Source organism: Typopeltis vanoorti, chromosome 21 (genome assembly GCF_054136105.1).
Source record: "Typopeltis vanoorti isolate ZY-2024b chromosome 21, IOZ_Tvanoo_1.0, whole genome shotgun sequence".
Lineage (NCBI taxonomy): Eukaryota > Metazoa > Arthropoda > Arachnida > Uropygi > Thelyphonidae > Typopeltis > Typopeltis vanoorti.
The window spans coordinates 8,875,811-8,895,433 of NC_143569.1; the positions used below are offsets into that span (position 1 = coordinate 8,875,811).

At 34.9% G+C, this 19,623-nt stretch overlaps 1 protein-coding gene and 1 long non-coding RNA gene across 2 annotated transcripts in view; one reads left to right on the plus strand and one right to left on the minus strand.

The window, feature by feature from the left end:
* Positions 1–14,784, plus strand: part of LOC150094609 (uncharacterized) — a 944,400-nt gene extending 929,616 nt beyond the window's left edge. The window contains exon 6 of the long non-coding RNA XR_016550182.1: positions 14,654–14,784. This is a non-coding gene — a long non-coding RNA (uncharacterized LOC150094609). The remainder of the gene's footprint in view (positions 1–14,653) is intronic.
* The window catches only part of LOC150094611 (solute carrier family 35 member F3-like), a 79,809-nt gene that overhangs the window by 52,424 nt on the left and 7,762 nt on the right, over positions 1–19,623 (minus strand). The window lies entirely within an intron of this gene.

Sequence of the window (19,623 nt, forward strand, 5' to 3'; positions counted from 1 at the left end):
TTCATCTTCACATTGCTGATTTTTATCTACAGATTTCTGCAGCCTTGTATGAACTTATTTATAAGAATATTGTCATTTGCAGAAAATAAAGAGCTGAAATGAATATTTCCGACTTTCATAGTAGATTTCATCCGCTTTTCTTTATAATGTGATTCCATATAGGCTCATGAATAATGTCCTTGCCTTCCACTTGATTTTATATCATGTCGTTTAATGTTCCTGTACTTCTTTCATTTCTAAATACTGACTTTCAAAATGAAGTACAGTCTATGTATTGTTATATATAATGTCTCATTTAGACTATATATAATTGTAGCATTTTAAAGAAGTTTTCTCTTGGTCCCTTTCCATATGACTTTTCCAGAGTCTCATAAAGCCATAATATCATCAGTACGCTCAAGATGCACTACTCATATTCATATACAAATACTCATCAATATCAATATCCTTACATTATTTGCATACATATTTTAATTTAATTAATGATTAGCATATGAATAATTATATTATAGCACACAGCAATAAATCTCAGCTCTTTAGACACCCTCGAGTCAAATATTCTTACACATCTCAATAAATGTTATTCTTCATACCGACTAAAACAAACAACAAAGTCCTTGCCAGACGATCCAGGTAGTCAGTAACTCTATAAAAGACACAACTACCAAGTATATTAACAGCAAATACTATAAATGTGTTTGTAATTCCCAGCTGAGTTCATACTGACATGTGGTATATATTATGGTTTTCCACCACAGTATTTAATGAAGAAGATAAACGCATTACAACGAAGAATGACGGTAATAAAAAATTATGAACATTCAAAATCCTTTTTTCCATCATCAATATATGCCATGAATCTAATGTAAACTACAGAAAATCATAGGGCAGTGTCTGTCCATCATAACAAGATTGCTTTTCTAGAAAATACCAATCACATACAATATATATAACATAAACAGATGCTAAAATGTAAACCTAACATATCGCCCACATAATTAAAGGCAGTGCTGAAAAAGTAAATGAGCAAAAATGTTGCATATTGATCAAGGTGTATTTTCATGAAAAAAAAAAAAATATATATATATATATATTATTCGATTAGCTTAATGGCACCTCCAAGCACCTTTATATAAGCCAAAGATAAGCTTCGCAAGACGTGTATTAATTACTTAAGCTACCAACATTATTGTAGTTAGCGTAACTATCATGTAAGTTTATAAAAATGAACGACCCCTGGTATTTTGTATTGAATCCTAATATAAAATATAATAATAATAATAATAATAATAATAATAATAATATTTTAATGCTTGTATATAAATGCTTTGTATGATAAAGTTTGTCACAGCCGTTATTTATTATTTAGTGATCAGTTATTTACTGATTAAAACAAAATCGGATCGAGAACACAAATTTACTACTTTTAATCGGACAAAAAGACTTCTTATTTTAAGGGAACTCAAGATGGAATAATGATTGCGACAACTTTTATTTGCTTTTCCTTTGACTGTACTGCATTTCTCTCCAGAGTTGCATCAAAGAACAGCAAGACAGAAAGTGAAACTGTACAGACAAATAAACAGAATAAAGAAGTAAGAAATTATAACGCGCACGACCTGCGACCTAACGTCTTATCAATCACAACAAGCGTTCAATATTTGTAACTCGTGTCCAGAATGTGATCCGTCCATGGAATAACACGGCATTGAATTCGGTATGCCGACCACTTGCTTGATATCTGTCCTTCCCTGTGAACCGACACTGTGCTCGTCCCTACAGTGCAAACGTGACTGTGCTACCCGAACTCCTCCTGTGTTAAAAGAATGGAACCACCTTTAGCAAAGAAAGAGAATGATGAGCCGATTCTTCCTTAAAAGTGCTCCCTCAAGACTTGTTTCAGAGGCTGCAATAGCCCGAAATCCCAACCCGCATGAGAACTGCTCTTAAGCATGGAGAGAATGGTGTGCTCGTGCAATAGCGTGTGTTGGTGACGTTTCGCACAAAAAAGTTCCCAACAGGAGAAACATATGGTGGTATAAGTGAATATAAAAAAGATAATTATTAAAGAAAAATATTGATATATATATATATATATATATATATATATATATATATATATATATATATATATATATATATATATATATATATATACACACATGCATTTGCGTTATAACTTCAATATTTCGACTATAAATCCTAGTTTATTTTTCGGTCTGTACGCTCCATTGATTTTCCTGCATTAAGTAATTGAGGAGACCAGCTTAATCCTTTCAATATGAGTTAGAAGACTCTGCAGTAAACCTTAGAAAACTAATGCAAGGTTTACTGTTCATCATAAAATACTAAAATTTCTTAATTATTTTCCTTATCTTCAGTTGTGTCAACAAATTTGCATCAAGCCATCAGCTCAACTCACTCTAAACCTTAACATTAATACCCTGAAATTTAACATCATTATGTGCACAGAACGTCGTCCTAAAAGTAAATTATCTATTCAAAATAAAGGTGTTCTAAGTAAAAATTAGAACATCAATGGTATAAAATACAACAATCTTAGATATGCTGATGATACCATTCTAATAGCAGAAAACAGAAACAAATTAATCAAATTACTGCAGCTACTAATTGAAGAAGGTAAAGAATTTGGATTAGATATTAATGCAAAAAAAAAAAGACCAAATTCATGAAAATCCCAAAAGAAAGCAGATCCGAGCCAGAAATATTCATAAACAATATGAAAAGTGAACATACATCAGAATACAAATATTTTGGTACCTACTTTACTGCAGATGGAAAGCAAGATAAAGAAATAAAAATAAGAACAGCCATAGCTAAAGATGCATTCTGGAAAAATAAAGATCTGCTCAGAAGAGTATCGAGACAAAGAAAAGAATGATAAGAACGTTAGTGTGGCCGATTTTCACATGTGGAAGTGAGACCTGGATATTCAAGAAGAGAGTAAGGCAACGGATAATGGCCTTTGAAATGTGATGCTATAGGAGAGCTCTGAAAATCCCAATGTGACAAATAGAGATATCCTACAGAGAATGAGAACACAGAGGTCTTTATTAAAAAGAAATGGTCCAGAGAAATATGAGATTGGCAGGACATGTACTGAGAGGTTCAGCAGGACAGAGGATACTAACAGTTTTAGAAGGGAAAATTATGGGAAAAGGATCAAGAGACAAAAGCCGGCGGACATGGCTTGAAGATACAAGATCATGGACAGGATCACATGGCTATGCAGAAACAAAAAGGAAAGCCACCAACAGAGAGAACTAGAAGGACATGGTGCTGCACCCTCTCAATGAGGAAGCTACATGAAGAAGAAGAAGTAAAAACTAAATAAATAAATATTTATTTATTTAATTTTTAAAATAACATAATGATTGAAATTATAATATCACTTGCAGATATTAATTATACTCTTAATAGTTTTTACTTAGAATTACTAACAATGCAAACACTTCGAATCTGTGCCAGTTGTAATAAAAGTTCCGACCGAACTTTGGTGGAATTCCCTCAACTCTTCTCTGTATTTATTTATTGTGATTGTGCTGTCATGACTCGGTAGTTCACCTCTCTGCGCACTTGTCAGTGGTTCCATATTGATTACGCTGCGATCGATAAAACTTGTTTATAATCACAGAAACATTGAAAATCGTCAGAATATCCTTGGAAATATTACGCACTTCAGTTTTCTAATAGAAGTCGTGTTTTATTCTGCACGCAAAGTTCAAATTCCTACGTAATGACAAGTACTTAAACTTGGACTCGCATGCTATGTTTACTAAAGATAAGTGAACGTATGCTTAATTATGAAATAAAATGAGATTTCACATAAAAAAAATCTAATTACATATCCAATGAGAAGAATCGGGTCTGTATACTACTTTCTGACAGAAACTAACCCAACTTATGTCTAACACAGACATTGAATCAATATCGAGGTCCACTTGCGCTCCAAAAGACAAACATCCGGAAGGTCACTTGAAAACTCCACATTTCCTGAGTACACTTCGACCACGCGCACAAGAACATCAGACAACGCTCAGTCAGAGTGATAAATCAGACACACAAATAACAAGTATTCTTTGATAGAATCACTCTTTGCGTACGGTTTACTTTTTGTCGAATATGCTTTGCTTTGGCAATAAAAGTTATTTTCATATTAACAAGATACATTTTTTGTAATCAAAACGGAGCATTCATCTAATAAGTTTAATTTAACTAAACAAAACTGAAATAGTGATAATTACGCATGTGAATATTTAAGAGTGTGTTTTTTCACAGTCTTTATAGTCTAGTAAACACAAAGAATGAAATCGTTAGCACACTCACTGGGGAATAATCTCATTCCTTTTGAAAAAAAATTAAAAATAAAGTATTGCCTCTTGTCTTCTACTAGAGGGCGAGAAAGACTTATTTGGATAAACAATAGGCTATTAAACCTGGATACTGTTCGTTTCTGAACAAACATTTGGAAACAATTGTCGTCACACTATAGGATCATTATTGATCCTATAGTGTGACGCAACACTACTAGCAGCGTCACAGTTATTATTCGCAATGAGAGAAATCTTTCGTTGAAAACAGCAAATATCAAAGTAATATACGAATAAAAATAACAGCAAGCACGCTTAGTAGTGTACTTATCTTTTCAGATTTTTAAATGCAATGTAATATAAATATGCATAATTCTTTCCGCTGCATATTTCTCTTCTATATAAAATTCATTCTATTCTGTTTCTAAATGACTATCATCATCAAATGGCATAACCAAAATTAGCTACAATTTACAGAAAATAACTTCAGCTCATAGTGACATAAGGCTGTCTGCAAAAGGCTATGAGTTTTTATGTAGTATTTTGTAAGTTCATGTATTATTACGTTCTCTACGTTTTATTTTATATACCATTTTTATACATTTTGCAATGAATGCAACATTTAAACATTTAATTCAACATGACTGCTTTCACCACACGATTTTTAAACTGAATTTGAAATTCTGAATTTATCGAGATGCTCCAGTGTTTTATTTCATACAATTAATTAGAACAATTAATAATACAATTAGAACGCTCAGCACAATCGTACACATAACTATCGACTGTCACTATATTTAACTGAGTTGGATATGGTTTAGCTGAAGTTACAGCCAAAGCAAATAAGGCAGGTTTTCTTTTCCAATGAAGAAATTTCCTTCGACATCGTATGAGGCCTGCCAGTACACCTTAACTTGAAAAGCGCGTTAAATGATCCACGAGTCTTAGATTGGTGTGATATCCAATTTTTTCTAAGCGAAAACCAAATATTGCAACATCCTCGCGACTCAGTTGAGAAGGTGCTTGAATTATTTTATTTTTTTTTAAAGTAAATGAATAGTTTTAATGGAACATGTGCATTAGAAATATTTAAGTAACTTTCACGGCTTACACAAATTCCATGTTCCATGTAAGTTTTGTTACATGGAATTTGAATCAAATTCCATGTAACAAAAATTACATGGAATTTGATTCAAAAACTCCAATATGTTTCCTCCATCGTTAGGGAGACAGACAGTTAACTACATTCAAAACATGAATCAGAGAAATGAATCGGAAATCATGCGTATATCAGCTCATATCTTGGTTGAAGCTAAAGTATTTGAAAAAAGTTCAAAGGAACAATTGTAGAATGCGTTGATAAAAATAATTTAAAACAGTTACTAATTAAAAAATATATGAACAATAAATAGTGATCACTTCTCGAAACTTGAATATTAGCATTTAGTCTGATTGATTGACTCGAACTACAATCTGATATGAAAAAAAAAATTTCTGCCAGTTGAGTTCAAATTTGATTGTAGTTTCCTTGAAAACGCTACGAAATCATCCGAGCCTCAGCCCATCAGACCGCATGCCAGTCTCTAAGTTTAGGGAAGTGATCACTATTAATTGTTCATATTTTTAAAAAAATAATTATTTAAAATTATTTTTATTACGCAACTTTTGCAACTGTTGCTTCGAACTCGAACAGTGTAATATGACATACTTCAGCTGCATTCAAGACACGTGATGGTATGAACATTACTGATTCCTTTGATTAATGTTTGATTGTATTGGACATCATATATTTCTGATGATGTCCAAATAACGTGAAATGAAATATATTGAAGTTTTGGAATAAAAATTCTATATAATTTTTGTTAGATGGGTATGCTGTGTAAGTTATTTAAATTTTATAAAAAGTGTTTTGAGGCTATCGAAGTCTCCGTAGAGCAATTGGTATCGACGATGCATTTCGCTTGGATTCGAATTTATTTAGAATTATTATTATTATTATTATTGTTCCGGGAAACTCCAAGGAATAGACAGACTTATCGAGGGAGGCCCTAACATCACACAGTATCTATCATACCTTGCCTTGAACTCATTCACGGTCGTGGCACCCACAACAGACTCTGGAAGCTTATTCCACTCATTTACCACTCTCCAAGTAAAGAACCTAGCTCTAACACCCTTGTCAACCACGCTCTTGCCCAGTTTCCATGCATGGCCCCTAGTCCTCCCACCACCAGTCATATTTTCAAAAATATCTTCTGGATCAATCTTATAAAAACCCTTCAGTAATTTGAATGTCTCAATCATATCACCCCTCCTTCGCCTATCGTCCAATTTCTGCAACCCACAAATCTTCAACCTATCCTCATAAGGTTCATTCCACAGACCTGCTATCATTTTGGTCACTCGTCTCTGGACCCTCTCCACTTCCTCCCCATCACGAAGAAACCCTGGTGCCCATAGCTGGGCACAGAAGTCCAGATGGGGTCTTATCAAGGCTCGATACACAGGAACAACAACTTGTTCGTCTCTGCATGTTAAAGTATTTTTCAGAAGCCAAGTGATTTGGTGAGCTGTTTTAGTTACTTTTGCATTGTGCCCCCTAAACTTCAACTCCCTATCCACCAACACTCCCAAATCCCTGGCCTCATCAATCTCCTGGAGTATGGTTCCACCAATGCGATATACTGCTGCTATTCTTTTCACCCCAAAGTGCATAACCTTACACTTTGCCACATTAAATTGACATCCATTTTTCCTAGCTCAGTCCTCCAAACTATCCAAATCATCCTGTAAAATTTTGACATCCTGTGCACTCACAATTGCTCTACCCAACTTTGCATCATCAGCAAACAAGTGAACACTTCCTCTCAGATCCTTTCCAATATCATTGATGAACAAATTGAAAAGCAGTGGTCCAAGAACAGAGCCCTGTGGCACTCCACTAGTCACAAGACGTCTTTTAGACTCCACTCCTGAATAAACCACTCTTTGATATCTCTCCTTCAACCACCCTCTTATCCATCTCACCAACCCTATATCTATACCCATCTGCTCCAGTTTACTGATTAGGGTTCCATGTGGTATCCTATCAAAGGCCTTGGCAAGGTCCAGTAGTATCACTGTAAACCCATTACCCCTATCCAGTTCAGCCGTCACTGTGTTATAAAAAGCGAGTAAGTTACTGAGGCATGATCTACCCTTCACAAAACCATGTTGTCCCCCATACAATATCCCATTTTCATCTATCCAATCGTGTATTCTTTTCTTGACTAATTTCTCTAAGACCTTGACAATGATTCCTGATATGCTAATCGGTCGGTAATTTACAACAGCAGTCTTGGAACCACCTTTATGCAGTGGAACTATTTTCCCCTCTTTCCACCCGCTCGGGACTAACCCAGACCCGAGACTCAAATTAAACAAAATGGTCAAGGGTACTGACAATTCTTTAGCTGCTTCTCGTACAACACGAGCTGGTATACCATCCAATCCCACAGATGTATTGACATTGAGGTTATGCAATAGACTACTCACCTCCACTTCATTAACCACAATTCCCGTATAATCTACTGGTTTATTCGTTTCTGCAATGCCACCTGGATGATATACTTTTGCAAAGTGCTCACTCAGTAACTCAACTATCTCAACTGATTCAGTTACCTCCCTACCATCGGCATTCTTTAAAATCAATCTACCATGTACATTTTCCCTTTTACTTGCTACATATCTAAAAAACTGTTTAGGATTCTCTTTAGCCTGCATGGCCAATGTTCTTTCGTAATCCTTTTTTGCTTTTTTTACCACACTCGTCACCCTTCTGGCCTGCGCTTTATACCGTTCATGTGCCTGCCGGTCACCCTTCTCCTTAAATTCCCTCCATAGTTGTTTCTTTTTTTGCAACTCAAGCTTAATGGTGTTATTCATCCATTTAACCCCTACTTGATTTATTATTCGGACTCTAGGTATACAGTCAGCCATTGCTTCATGCAAGCACTTCTTAACTACCTCCCATGCACTATCAACTTCTAGTCCTTGCAGTTGTACATGCCATGCCATGGCACTGAACCAATCAAACTCCTAAGCTTGTCATACTTTCCAGCCCGATAATTCCACATGTACCATGTCTTAATTGAAAATTCTACACCTTTAGAAACCTCCCAAGTTAAGACCCTATGATCACTCTCACCGATTGGTGGCAATGTGGTCATATTTGTTACAGCCAAATCCTCAGATGTAATTACTAGGTCAAGCACTCTCTGATCCCTAGTATTTTCCATTACATGCTGTCGCAGATAGTTATCCCTTAATAACCGCATAAAATCCAGTTCCTTCTTCCCGTTTGTCCTCTCCTCACTCCAATCAATGCGACCATAGTTGAAATCTCCCATAATAATCACTCTCCTTCCACCCATTTCTTCTATTTGCTTGTGCATACTGTCACCACCATCTTTTCCATCACCTGGTCTATAGCAGCACCCAATTGTATATTTAGTTCTGCTAGCCACAATCTCACACCAAATGGCCTCAAATGTGCTCTTTTCTCTATCCTGCAATTCAACTTCTATTCTCCTTGGCTGGAGTTCATCAGCTATCATCAACAATACTCCTCCCCCCATTTTATTCTCTCTGTCATTCCTGAACACACTATACCCATCACATTCAATCCCACTAGTTATATCATCTACAGTCAGCCATGTTTCACTAATACCTATAACCTGTGGTCTGGAAGTGCCAACCATGGCCAAATGCGAAGAAATGCCATCAAGAATTTTTCAACTGAGAGTGACTTGGTCGGTTTTATGTGAAGATGGAAGTATTTTATTTCTTGGATACTGCTTTTCTTTTCATTTAGCAAGACAGTCAGACCGGTTGGAGAATGGCAGCAATTAACTGACATAATAGCTTATGTGGGAAAAAGATAACTTTCTGTTCTTCTGCTGCTGTTGTGTGTGTGTGTGGGGGGGGGTCGACGGAGAAAAAAAATTGATTCAGATATGAGTAGTTCTAACCATTACAAGATACATGACCAATGGAGGAAAAATATAGCTGTTTTGAAGTAAATATAGCTGAGTTTTTCTTAATCATAAAAAAGAATATCACAATAAAGAAACATAAAAGTTAAATACGACTGTTAAGAATGCAATACCTCACTTATAATACTTTTGCAACAATTTAAACGAGAGAGTACCCTCTTACAAAACAAATTCTAAATCGAACAGGAAGTACACAGCCCCAGTCTAAATAATCAGATGCAAAAATTTCGTTCATAATCTCGAAACCCAACACTTAATGAAAACTGAAACAGACGTCTAAGTAGTTTCTTATCAAAGTTTCCAGAATAAACTTACAGAAGTGGCGATTTAGGCTATTATTATAAACGTACAGTATATTCAGGTAAGTTGGAACGGGAATTTCTTGAACTTTCACAGAATGTTAATGAAATTAACATTAACAATATTGGAGAATCGTGTCGAGTCATACAAAAATGAATTTTAGCATCCTCGTTGTTCCCGATGAGCATGTTGAGTTATTTTAAAACACAACTTGCATTGTTGTTTTTCTCCAATGCTAATCCTTCATATGGAATATAAACAGATCGTGGTGTTCACGATTGTTTCTTAACATGACTTGGCAATGTTATTTTGACACATGATAATAATAATTTCGTTTATTTATTTATTTTTTTTCAGTCTGGCGTTTACTCCATTTCCTCTAAACTACAAATAAAAGTCACTTGCATATGCAATCAGAGATTTCTTATTTTTCCTATTCACCCCCCCCCCTAAAAATCATAAGAATATTTTTTATTCCGCGAAACAGAATATGGTGCCTGGAATATCTTTCAGTCGTTTTTAATAAATTTATTTTTACTTTCTTTTGTCATAATGCCCACTAGCAAAAACTTTCCATTTCGCATGTACACTTCCCGTGATGAATTTCTCCGTAAAAGATTATCTGATAATCTCAAGGCAGTCGAGGGACCTTCTGATAACAGGTAATTGAAAGCGCTTAGTGCTTTCCAAAGAGAATGGCGAAAAGATAAGGAAAAGTTAAATTTCCTCTAAGCGTATAGTAAAAGTTGAATTTCACTAGAAGTTGATTAATCACTTTTATACATATCGTTGATAACTTAAAGTATATCGCTTACCTTCACTGAGTCTTCTTTATTAAATGCATAACTAAAGTCATTTACATTCACTATCGTCTGTAAACTTCTTGTTAATTGCCATTCTTCAAAAATATTAATATGTCCACATAAACTATGTACATTTATTAAATCTACTAATTTTGCTAACTTGTCTTCAGAATTAAGTTTATAAAAATACACCTTTAAAGGATGTTAAAAAACAGCGAGTTATTGACATCATTCAAACTGTGAAGACCGTTACAAAGAACTTCCGGTATAACAACAATGAATCTTTTTATTAACGATGTCAAATGCGAGCGTCATTGTTGATATAGATGACGTATTGCTTTTCATAAATTCAATTATGCCTGATTAAAATGCTTTATAATTTTTTTTTACTAATCATTTATTTCATTATTGGATGAACAAATAATTTCCGACACCTCTTTTGAACTGCTGTATGTTATATATTATATATAATATTATGTGTATATATATCATAAGTAAAGCCCTTCGATTTCCTATCAATAACATGTGTTTCTAGTTGCGTGAAGATAAGCATCTGTGTTCCCCCCTTTTTTTTTTCTTTTCTATACATCTCTAAATACCCCACCCCAGCGTATTATTCCATGGCTTATGACGCACATAACGAATTCTTCATGCACAAATACATCCTGTGCTGGAAGTGATTGTAAATGGTGGATAATTCGTACGGTGGAAGCAACTTTTTTATGTGATGATGTTTCTCACGTTATTTATATAGGACATTATATATGACAGTTCTATGACTACTTTATATAAATTAATGTCATAGAACTCGCGTAGACTGGATGGCTATCAGATGATTTTCTGGATTCATCTGTTTTCGTATTATACCCGATTTTAATTAGAATTGGTAAGCATTCTCCTTGTCACTTGATATTAGTATGCCCTCGCATTGGAGTATTGATGATCTCACGTTTCTGTATTTGCTAATAGTATGATATTTTATGCTGTCCTCTATTTCCTGACTTTTCTATTAATTATTTACAAAGGAAGTAAATTCAACACGTCCTTCCGTAGATCCCGGCATATGAGAGGAGGATATCTGACCCACATTTGGTTTTAGGTTGTTTGCATCCTTGGGATGTCTATCATTCAAAGACTTCCGAGAAAACATTATCAAGTTCTGGTGAAAGTAATAATTTATTTGACAATTTTACTTGGGGACAGGCTTAGCTGATTTTCCTCCCAGAAAGTTTTTTTTTTTTTTTTTTAATTCCGCAAAAGCTGGTAAACTAGCTAGAAAGACATTATTCAGTTTACAAACATACTTTACTAATTTATGGAATTAGTTGCTTACACAGTAATTCCAAACAACAACAAGATGAAATTTCAGAAATTGTTAAGACTGCTGAATTATCTACACGAAGAAACATCATTTTAGGGGATATTTAGATTGTATATGATTGACACACACACACACACACACACACACACACACACACACACACACACACACACACACACACACACACACACACACACACACACACACACACCAAAGATCGTAAAGGGTTCGATAACCGCTTTCTTCTGCTCTGAAGACCAAAGATGGAACTTTTTTCCATGCTGCCGCAGGCTTCCAAATAAGCAGCAGGTGGTGGTCTCACACCTGCTGACGTCTACACATTGTAAGCTGTTTATTTGAGTAGAAACAAATTAACTTAAAACACTGTCGGACGATTTTTGGAACTCACATTAGCTGTTGAATCAAAAGATAATTCCTTTAATATTACAATAGTCTGACATCAAGAAATCCATGATCAGATCAGATCAATGGTATCTGATTGGATTAAAAGTAAGTTATTCGCTCTACACGGTGCAGCTTCGTTAAATTCATTGGCTCGGCTTGCTAACAATCCAAATTACGGTATACGCTGAAAAACAAATGGATCCATTGGTGTGTCGGGACCGGCTCTCACCGTTAAAATTTTTCAACTTTAGCGAGCCGGTTGTTAATGTTTTTAAGTCGGGCGAGCCGGTTATTAAAATTCTTTATGAAAGGATGAATGATAGTATATACTTTTTCTCGTAAATATTTTGAAATTGTATAATAAACACTTACATATATTATTATTACACATCAGCTCCGGTTCTATACTTTGCGGGGCCCCGTGCGAAATAGAATAGCGATGTCCCTCAAAAATAAAAATAATTAGTTTAGGGCACTTACTTTGCCAGTGCGGGCCCTCTACCTCCGCACAGTTCGCACCGGTGTCCTGGGTCCAGGGGTGTAGTCGGGCCAGGGCGCTCCTGGGCGACGCCCTGGTACTTTTTTAAAACTATCAAAATTTTGAAATTCATTATAATAAATAATAAGAATTATAATAATGAAACTTATAATGCATTTCCGGCTTTCGGTCAAAAAATAGCAGCTTGCCGATTTTGTCATTTTTTTCAGAAAACAAGGCAATCTCTCTCTGCCATTTGGCCGTCGCAATAATAATAATAATAATAATAATAATAATGGCACACTTCACTTCGTGCTCTGGATTTTTCTTTCTAAGGTAGAGCCCTGGAACTATTTCTTTTAGGACTACACCCCTGCCTGGGTCACATAAAGCGAGCCGGTTGTTAAACATTTACCAACACACAACTGGGTGGATCCATCAAGTTCCACATTACTAACGATTTTGAAAGATTTAGAAACAAAACGAAAGGAAATTTATGGTAAGTGACGAAGTAGGGGTGGAAATATTTCAAGTAATAATAGGTGAGATGTTCGCATTGAATATGTGTACTTTTAACAATATCACTTTTTCTTTATATATATACTAATGCATTAAGCTTGAAAAAATGCGCTCAGAAAATTAAATTCTTAACTGGAGAAATTTAAACGCCTACTACATGGATTTCCGAGTCATGGCTTAGCGAAAACATTCTTGATGCTGAAGTGTTTAACGGCAATTATGTTGCCAAAACACATCGAACGAGAGGGAGCATGCTTTTGCTTATCAGCGAAGATTTAGAACATGAGATCGATAATGCATTGAATTCCGATTCAGATAAATAGTTCGAGGAAATATTGTGGTTGATGAGCGTTGTGTCTTCACATTTAAGGGGAGAAGTGTGTTATCATCGTGAAGGAAGTAGTGGAAATGTTACGGTCTATTACCTGATAGAACGAAGTATTATTAATAGATTTTAATAAGGGAGATTTTGACCCGAGGAATAAAACAGCCGATAATAGACAGATTCAACAGGGATAAGTTATCTGTAGTAAAACATATGTGAACCTGTAAGAACGGGATGGAATCCTCCACTTAACGACAGAAGTATTATTGATAGACCATAATAATTACAAACACTCTTGCGTGATGCTGTTCGTTTGACCTTGGAAATGAATTGCAGCTGAAAGAAGACGGTATCAAACATCATAGCAGATAGAATACAAACTCTCGTGATAAGAGAGTTAAGAATTATCAACTAGACTGGTTTTAAAAGCAGTGACTTAAATGAAAACAAATTACGATTTAATGCGCATTATTTTTTTATTTAGAGAAAATAAAAAGAATTTATTTCGAAGAGTAAAGTTGGCCACCATTCTGATGATTCATAATCTGCTGGTTTTTTTTTTTTTTTTTTTCAGTACTGAGTTAGCCTCAGATTTTAGGATTGTTTTTTTTTTTTCATCCGGATACTCCAGCTTTCACCTCAAAACACAAAAGTTTCATTGAAAGGATCTGGTAGCAATAAGTGCATGTACCCTAAAAGTATAAATTGGGAATTTCAGTTGCCGTACTAGATAAGTGTGCTGGCAGAAGGCCAAAAATCATGACGTGTTAACAAAACACTTAAAAAATAAGTTCTTGGCAATTAGCATTCACATAAAGATGCATGTAAAGAAAATTGTTTCATTTAACTCGATCAGTAATTTGATTTTAACTTAAGAATGAATATTTTAACGGTTTCTTTCTTAAGAAGTATACTTGAACATAACAGGAAACGCAAACATGTCTAAAGATATGCTAAACAAAGCAGCAGAAACCGGTTTGCATATCTAGACATCAAACGGATCAATAAACGCTCACTCAGCTCGTGGCTTCCTGTGCTACAGTGGTTTGTGTTTTCTTTTTCTTTCTTTCCTTTTTGCATATTATTCTCAAAACTTCCATACCTGTCTACAAGAGTTCTTAATCTTTCTATTTTTCAGTCTTTCCAGGTCACTGAGCAGAAACTTTCTGAAGCGGAAAATTATAAGTGTATCGCTGTAAACGATGGCATAAAGGAAGTGGATTGTGCATTTCTCAGAAGGGTCGTCTTGTCTTAAAATGGGCAAAAAAGCTTTGCCAAGGAACGCTTTGGCAAAGTTTCAATTCAAATAAAAAAAAAGTTGCTTATGATTTATTTCACTTGTCGGTCATAAACTAACTTTCATTTTAATGTAGAAGAAACGACAAAGTGAAGAATGAACAGGAACAAAATCATAACTTTTCTAACGTCCTCTGGTGTCTTCTAAGTCATTCTAGCCCATTTCCTTCTTAGACTCTGTAGCTGCCAATTTTTCTAAGTTCCTTTATTATAGTATTCTAAGTCTCTCTAATTATTTCAACTTTCTTCATTTCTAGTTCTGAACCTCTTTATTAATTCTAATTTTTTAATCTTTCTATCTTCCGTCGTATCTATTTGTTTAAGTTATTTTAACTTTCTTGATATTTTTTTCAATTATTCTTTTTCAGATTTTTCTTCACATTTCTACAGATTCTACAAATGATACGAATACAAGTATTTTACTAGTATGTCAACTAATTGATCCATACTTCAAAAATGGACAAAACCAAATCTAAAAAAATAAATAAAAATAAATCATCTAACGTCATGATTAGCAAATTCATTCCATTAAGTTCTTTTTGAGTGTTTAACCTTCAATAAAATAGCTCTCAGAAAGGGACCTAAACCATTTATTAAATGCAAAGCCAGCAGACATCTGATTGCTTGCTTGCTTATGCGTCACTTATAATTTTTGATGCATACATGTTGATTTAGTAATATGTTAGTTATATTACTTCTAAATTCTATCAGTAATCGTAACAGGTTTTGTGCAAAAAGAAACCGAATTATCAGCAGTACCTACTACTACTACTATTATCACTGTAAAACACAATTGGAGCATAGCCATGGAAGAACGAAGGTGTTTCAATACTAAGATTCCCATTAATACAAATGATATTCCCTTTCAAAAGGTTATGAATTTCCTTAGGCCTGCTTAGCTCAGTTGGTATAGACGAACCCCCTTTGGTGAAATATCCGAGGTGGAATCTCGTCTATGACGTGACGAACTATAATCAGATCTTATCAATCAAATAATGAATTAGTCGATCTCTTACGGGGAATTTTCCTCCAGGAAACTCGGGTTCTTCATTCTTCAGAACAGGCAAACCGGCCCTGTGAACACAGTCAGTGTACAGTCAAAAATACTTGCCCGTAGGGGATGCAGAAAGGTAGTGACGTACTGGTTGCATTAATTACTCGTGACCCCTAATCAGAGGACTCTATGATATTCCAAGGGGCTCCTCCATCCCTTTGGAAGGGACGGACGAGTTTAAGAAGAGAAAAAATTCCTATGGTCCCAACATTTCGCTTTGTTAATCAATAAAAAGCAAAGGCAAATATTCAACGTCACTATAGTGATCCGCGGACACATGAAAGGTTAGGTTGAGATTGGAAAAATGTGTTTCCATTCTCAACCTAATCTTTGTGTGCTTGCAGCCGCAATTAAACAAAAACAGTGTCACGTGCAGGCACCATCGTAACACATATTTCGATTATTGTATTGCAATCGCAGAAACATATAATCCCAGGACTTGCCGTCATATTTCTTTTTTTATTTTTACGGTGTTTAAAGTTCCAAAAATGCAGTATGGAAGGAGGGAGGGAGTGGTCTCGCGCTGTGATAGATCTTTCTTTTTTTTTTCTTTTTCTTTTTTTTATTTTTTGAAGACAACGGCAGCCGACGACCATTGATGAGATGTTGGTTGTGGGATGTCGAAAAACTGTCAGCATATTACGGTATAGAGACCACATTTTTATCAACAAGAAATAGTTTTATTAAAATAAACATAAAAGGCGAAATGTTTCTCAGGTCGTTGGACTTAACATCATCAAGGATACAAGACTTATATTTTTTTATGATAAAACTAGAAAGAATCCAATTATAGACTACAGATTTTTCGCTTCATTTAAATTCAACAGTCTAGTACATATAACAGAGTAAAAAAAAAAAAACACGTTGGATTAAACAATGTTCTTGCGACCGAACTAAGCGCTAGTAATTGCTGCCACTAGTAATTGCAAACAAAGCTACAGTAACTGCTATCACGTTCTGTGGCACAATGCTTTTACATGTCCAGGGTCCGCTGTTGTTAGATTATGAATAAATGCAGACCAAACATAGTGTAGAATTAGACCTTGATTTTGTTCCATTGTGAGGGTATGGAGCATTTCTGAGGCTTCTTTAAATTTTCTTATCAAACAGTTATGATCAATATACAGTAATCTGGAAAAACTAAAATGCTGTATATTGAACATAACTGTTTGATAAGAAAATTTAAAGAATCCTCAGAAATTATCCATATCCTCACAATGGAACAAAATTAAGGTTAATTCTATTTGTTGCGTGAAAGGCTAATCCCGATCTATGCTTTATTTTCTTTTCCACGTTTCCTTTATACATGCTCACATATGGATCTGTCCAGATCTGCTCGTCTGGCCCACATAGCAAATGCCAGAAAAGCAGGGAATTTCGTAAATTCAATTTCTTTAGCAGAAAATATAGAGGTTTCCATCGATGCAAGAACCTAGCAACTTGCACGTTGAGATAGACGCCACTTTCACTTTGTAATTACATAGCAACACTGCAACGGATATAATGGATGGTGGTGGTGTGAAGCAGCTTGTAGGAATCTCCTATTTGTGGTTGGTTTTTTGCATACAGAAAAAGATATAAATCGTTTTTATTTTTCAGATACTTCAAGAAAGATATTATGGAAGGTAATTTTCTACGATCTTAAAATCCAGACTTTTATGAATTTTATGTTAGGGTGCATAAAAACGATAAACATGTGGTCTCTATACATAAGGTCAGATGAACATTTGCTGACCCATAGAAACACGAGATGTCATCATATAAGGTTGTTAAACTTCGGTTGAAATATTTCCAGTCAGTTGGGTTGAGCGCCTGCAGAATTAGCCACAAAGCGAACATCGTCGTCCGTACATTCTTGAACGATAGCAGTCAAACCACTACTCAAAAGCACTCATGACACCAGCGAGGTTAGTACGGAATGTTTAAGGAATCATCAGCCTTAAACGTAGAAGAAATAAGTAATAAGTAGAAAATATCCCCTAGCAAACACCTAAAATATATCCTAACTGAAAAAGCAATTCTTTAAGACTGACTATACCATTGCAGTATTGTATGCAAGCGATGTATTCCTTCTTTCCAATATTTCTGTTATCAAAGAGCATGAACTTCAGAAAGTTTAGTTTCTGCATGGCTAATAATTAGCGTCCTAACGTCATGGTTTCCTTAACTTAACATTGTTATATTTAACCACGCTACCGGCAAGGACGTATATATATATATATATATATATATATATATATATATATATATATATATATATATATATATATATATATATACGTCCAAGTTACCATGGATGCGAAGTGCATATTAAAATTGTAATACCATTGATATTACATTAAAATATATGATGGATACGAAGCGTATAAGGATGCGTATTTGATCCATAATGGCCGTTAAGGTACATTAAGCAACAGTTCACAAAGTATTTTTGAAGGAATAAAGTAAACGATTAATACATTGGTTCCACTTGAAGCTTGACCAGCGTCAAAAATTGACAAGGGTTTTCTGTATATATACATAGCCAAAGGCAAAATATGCCAAAGTAAAATGTAGGAAAAAGTGTGCAGTTGGACAGTCAGGGCATCCAAGTTCGAATAATGCCTTAGGTACAGTGTTTCTCAAACTTCAGATATTCGCGTACCCCTTCTTAAATTTTCATTATTACCAAGTACCCCCTTATCAAAATAATAAATAAATAAATAAAGTATAGTTTATTGTAAATGTCTATTCTATATGAATTTATACGTTCATGTAAACATTTTTATTGTAAATATGATTTATTTTTAATAGAATCAAATTTGGAATAGGTTCCTCTTCGTTTCCCGGCCATGAAAATCCACATTTCATGTAATTCATTTCACACTTACGAAGATTTTTCATCTTCTTCCTAGTTGGTCCTGTAGAGATGTCAGACGACACACCCATATCAATTTCATTTGATCCAGATGCAATATCAACGTTTTCTTGTTGCTTACAACTACTTGCATTTGCTATATTGCTCTCTTTTGAGCGTTTTATAGATCCAGTCTTTAAACAACGAAGCCATACTTAAGAATTTGAAAGCTAAAAAAACTGCCGTATTTATTCGAATATAACTCACACTTTTTTCCCAAAATTAAAGGTAAAAAATCATCGTGCGAGATATGTGGGGATTTTCGGAAACTAAAGTTTTAAGAAAAGAACTGAAAATGGTGTGGCTTACCAAGAAGCTCCAATTCGCTATCACTACTTTTGGCATCGAGAACAGTTTCCTTGTGTGCATCGTCAAAGTCATCTACCAAATAACTTCATCTTCTTTCCCATTATTTAAAGCAAAAATTACCAATAATTTACAAGACTTGAGATACGTAATGAACAATCCTTCTCAAATGACTAATGAGAAGTAAAAGCAGAGCGCGAAGCAGACAGCAATGGTAGGCCAGTAGAAATAGAGCAGCTATGAAGAAGTGCATATGACTGGTGCGGTATTAACAAAAGATCGCGCGAACCAAAGAAATGCTAATTCTCTTCAACCGAATTCCATAATATCTGAAACACATTCACTATATATTTCTTAGTTTTAACACGTTCACGACCGGGTAGTGTCAAGCAAAACCGTATGTTACACCGGCAATATACGGTTTTGCTTGAGTCTATACAGCAGTTTCTGTTGGAGGGGGAGATGTGATTCATTAGTTAGTGTTGATTTTATCCCAGTTGTCTCTAATTGCAATATTTGTTGAGAAATATATTACGCAGACTGCAAATGTCTCTGT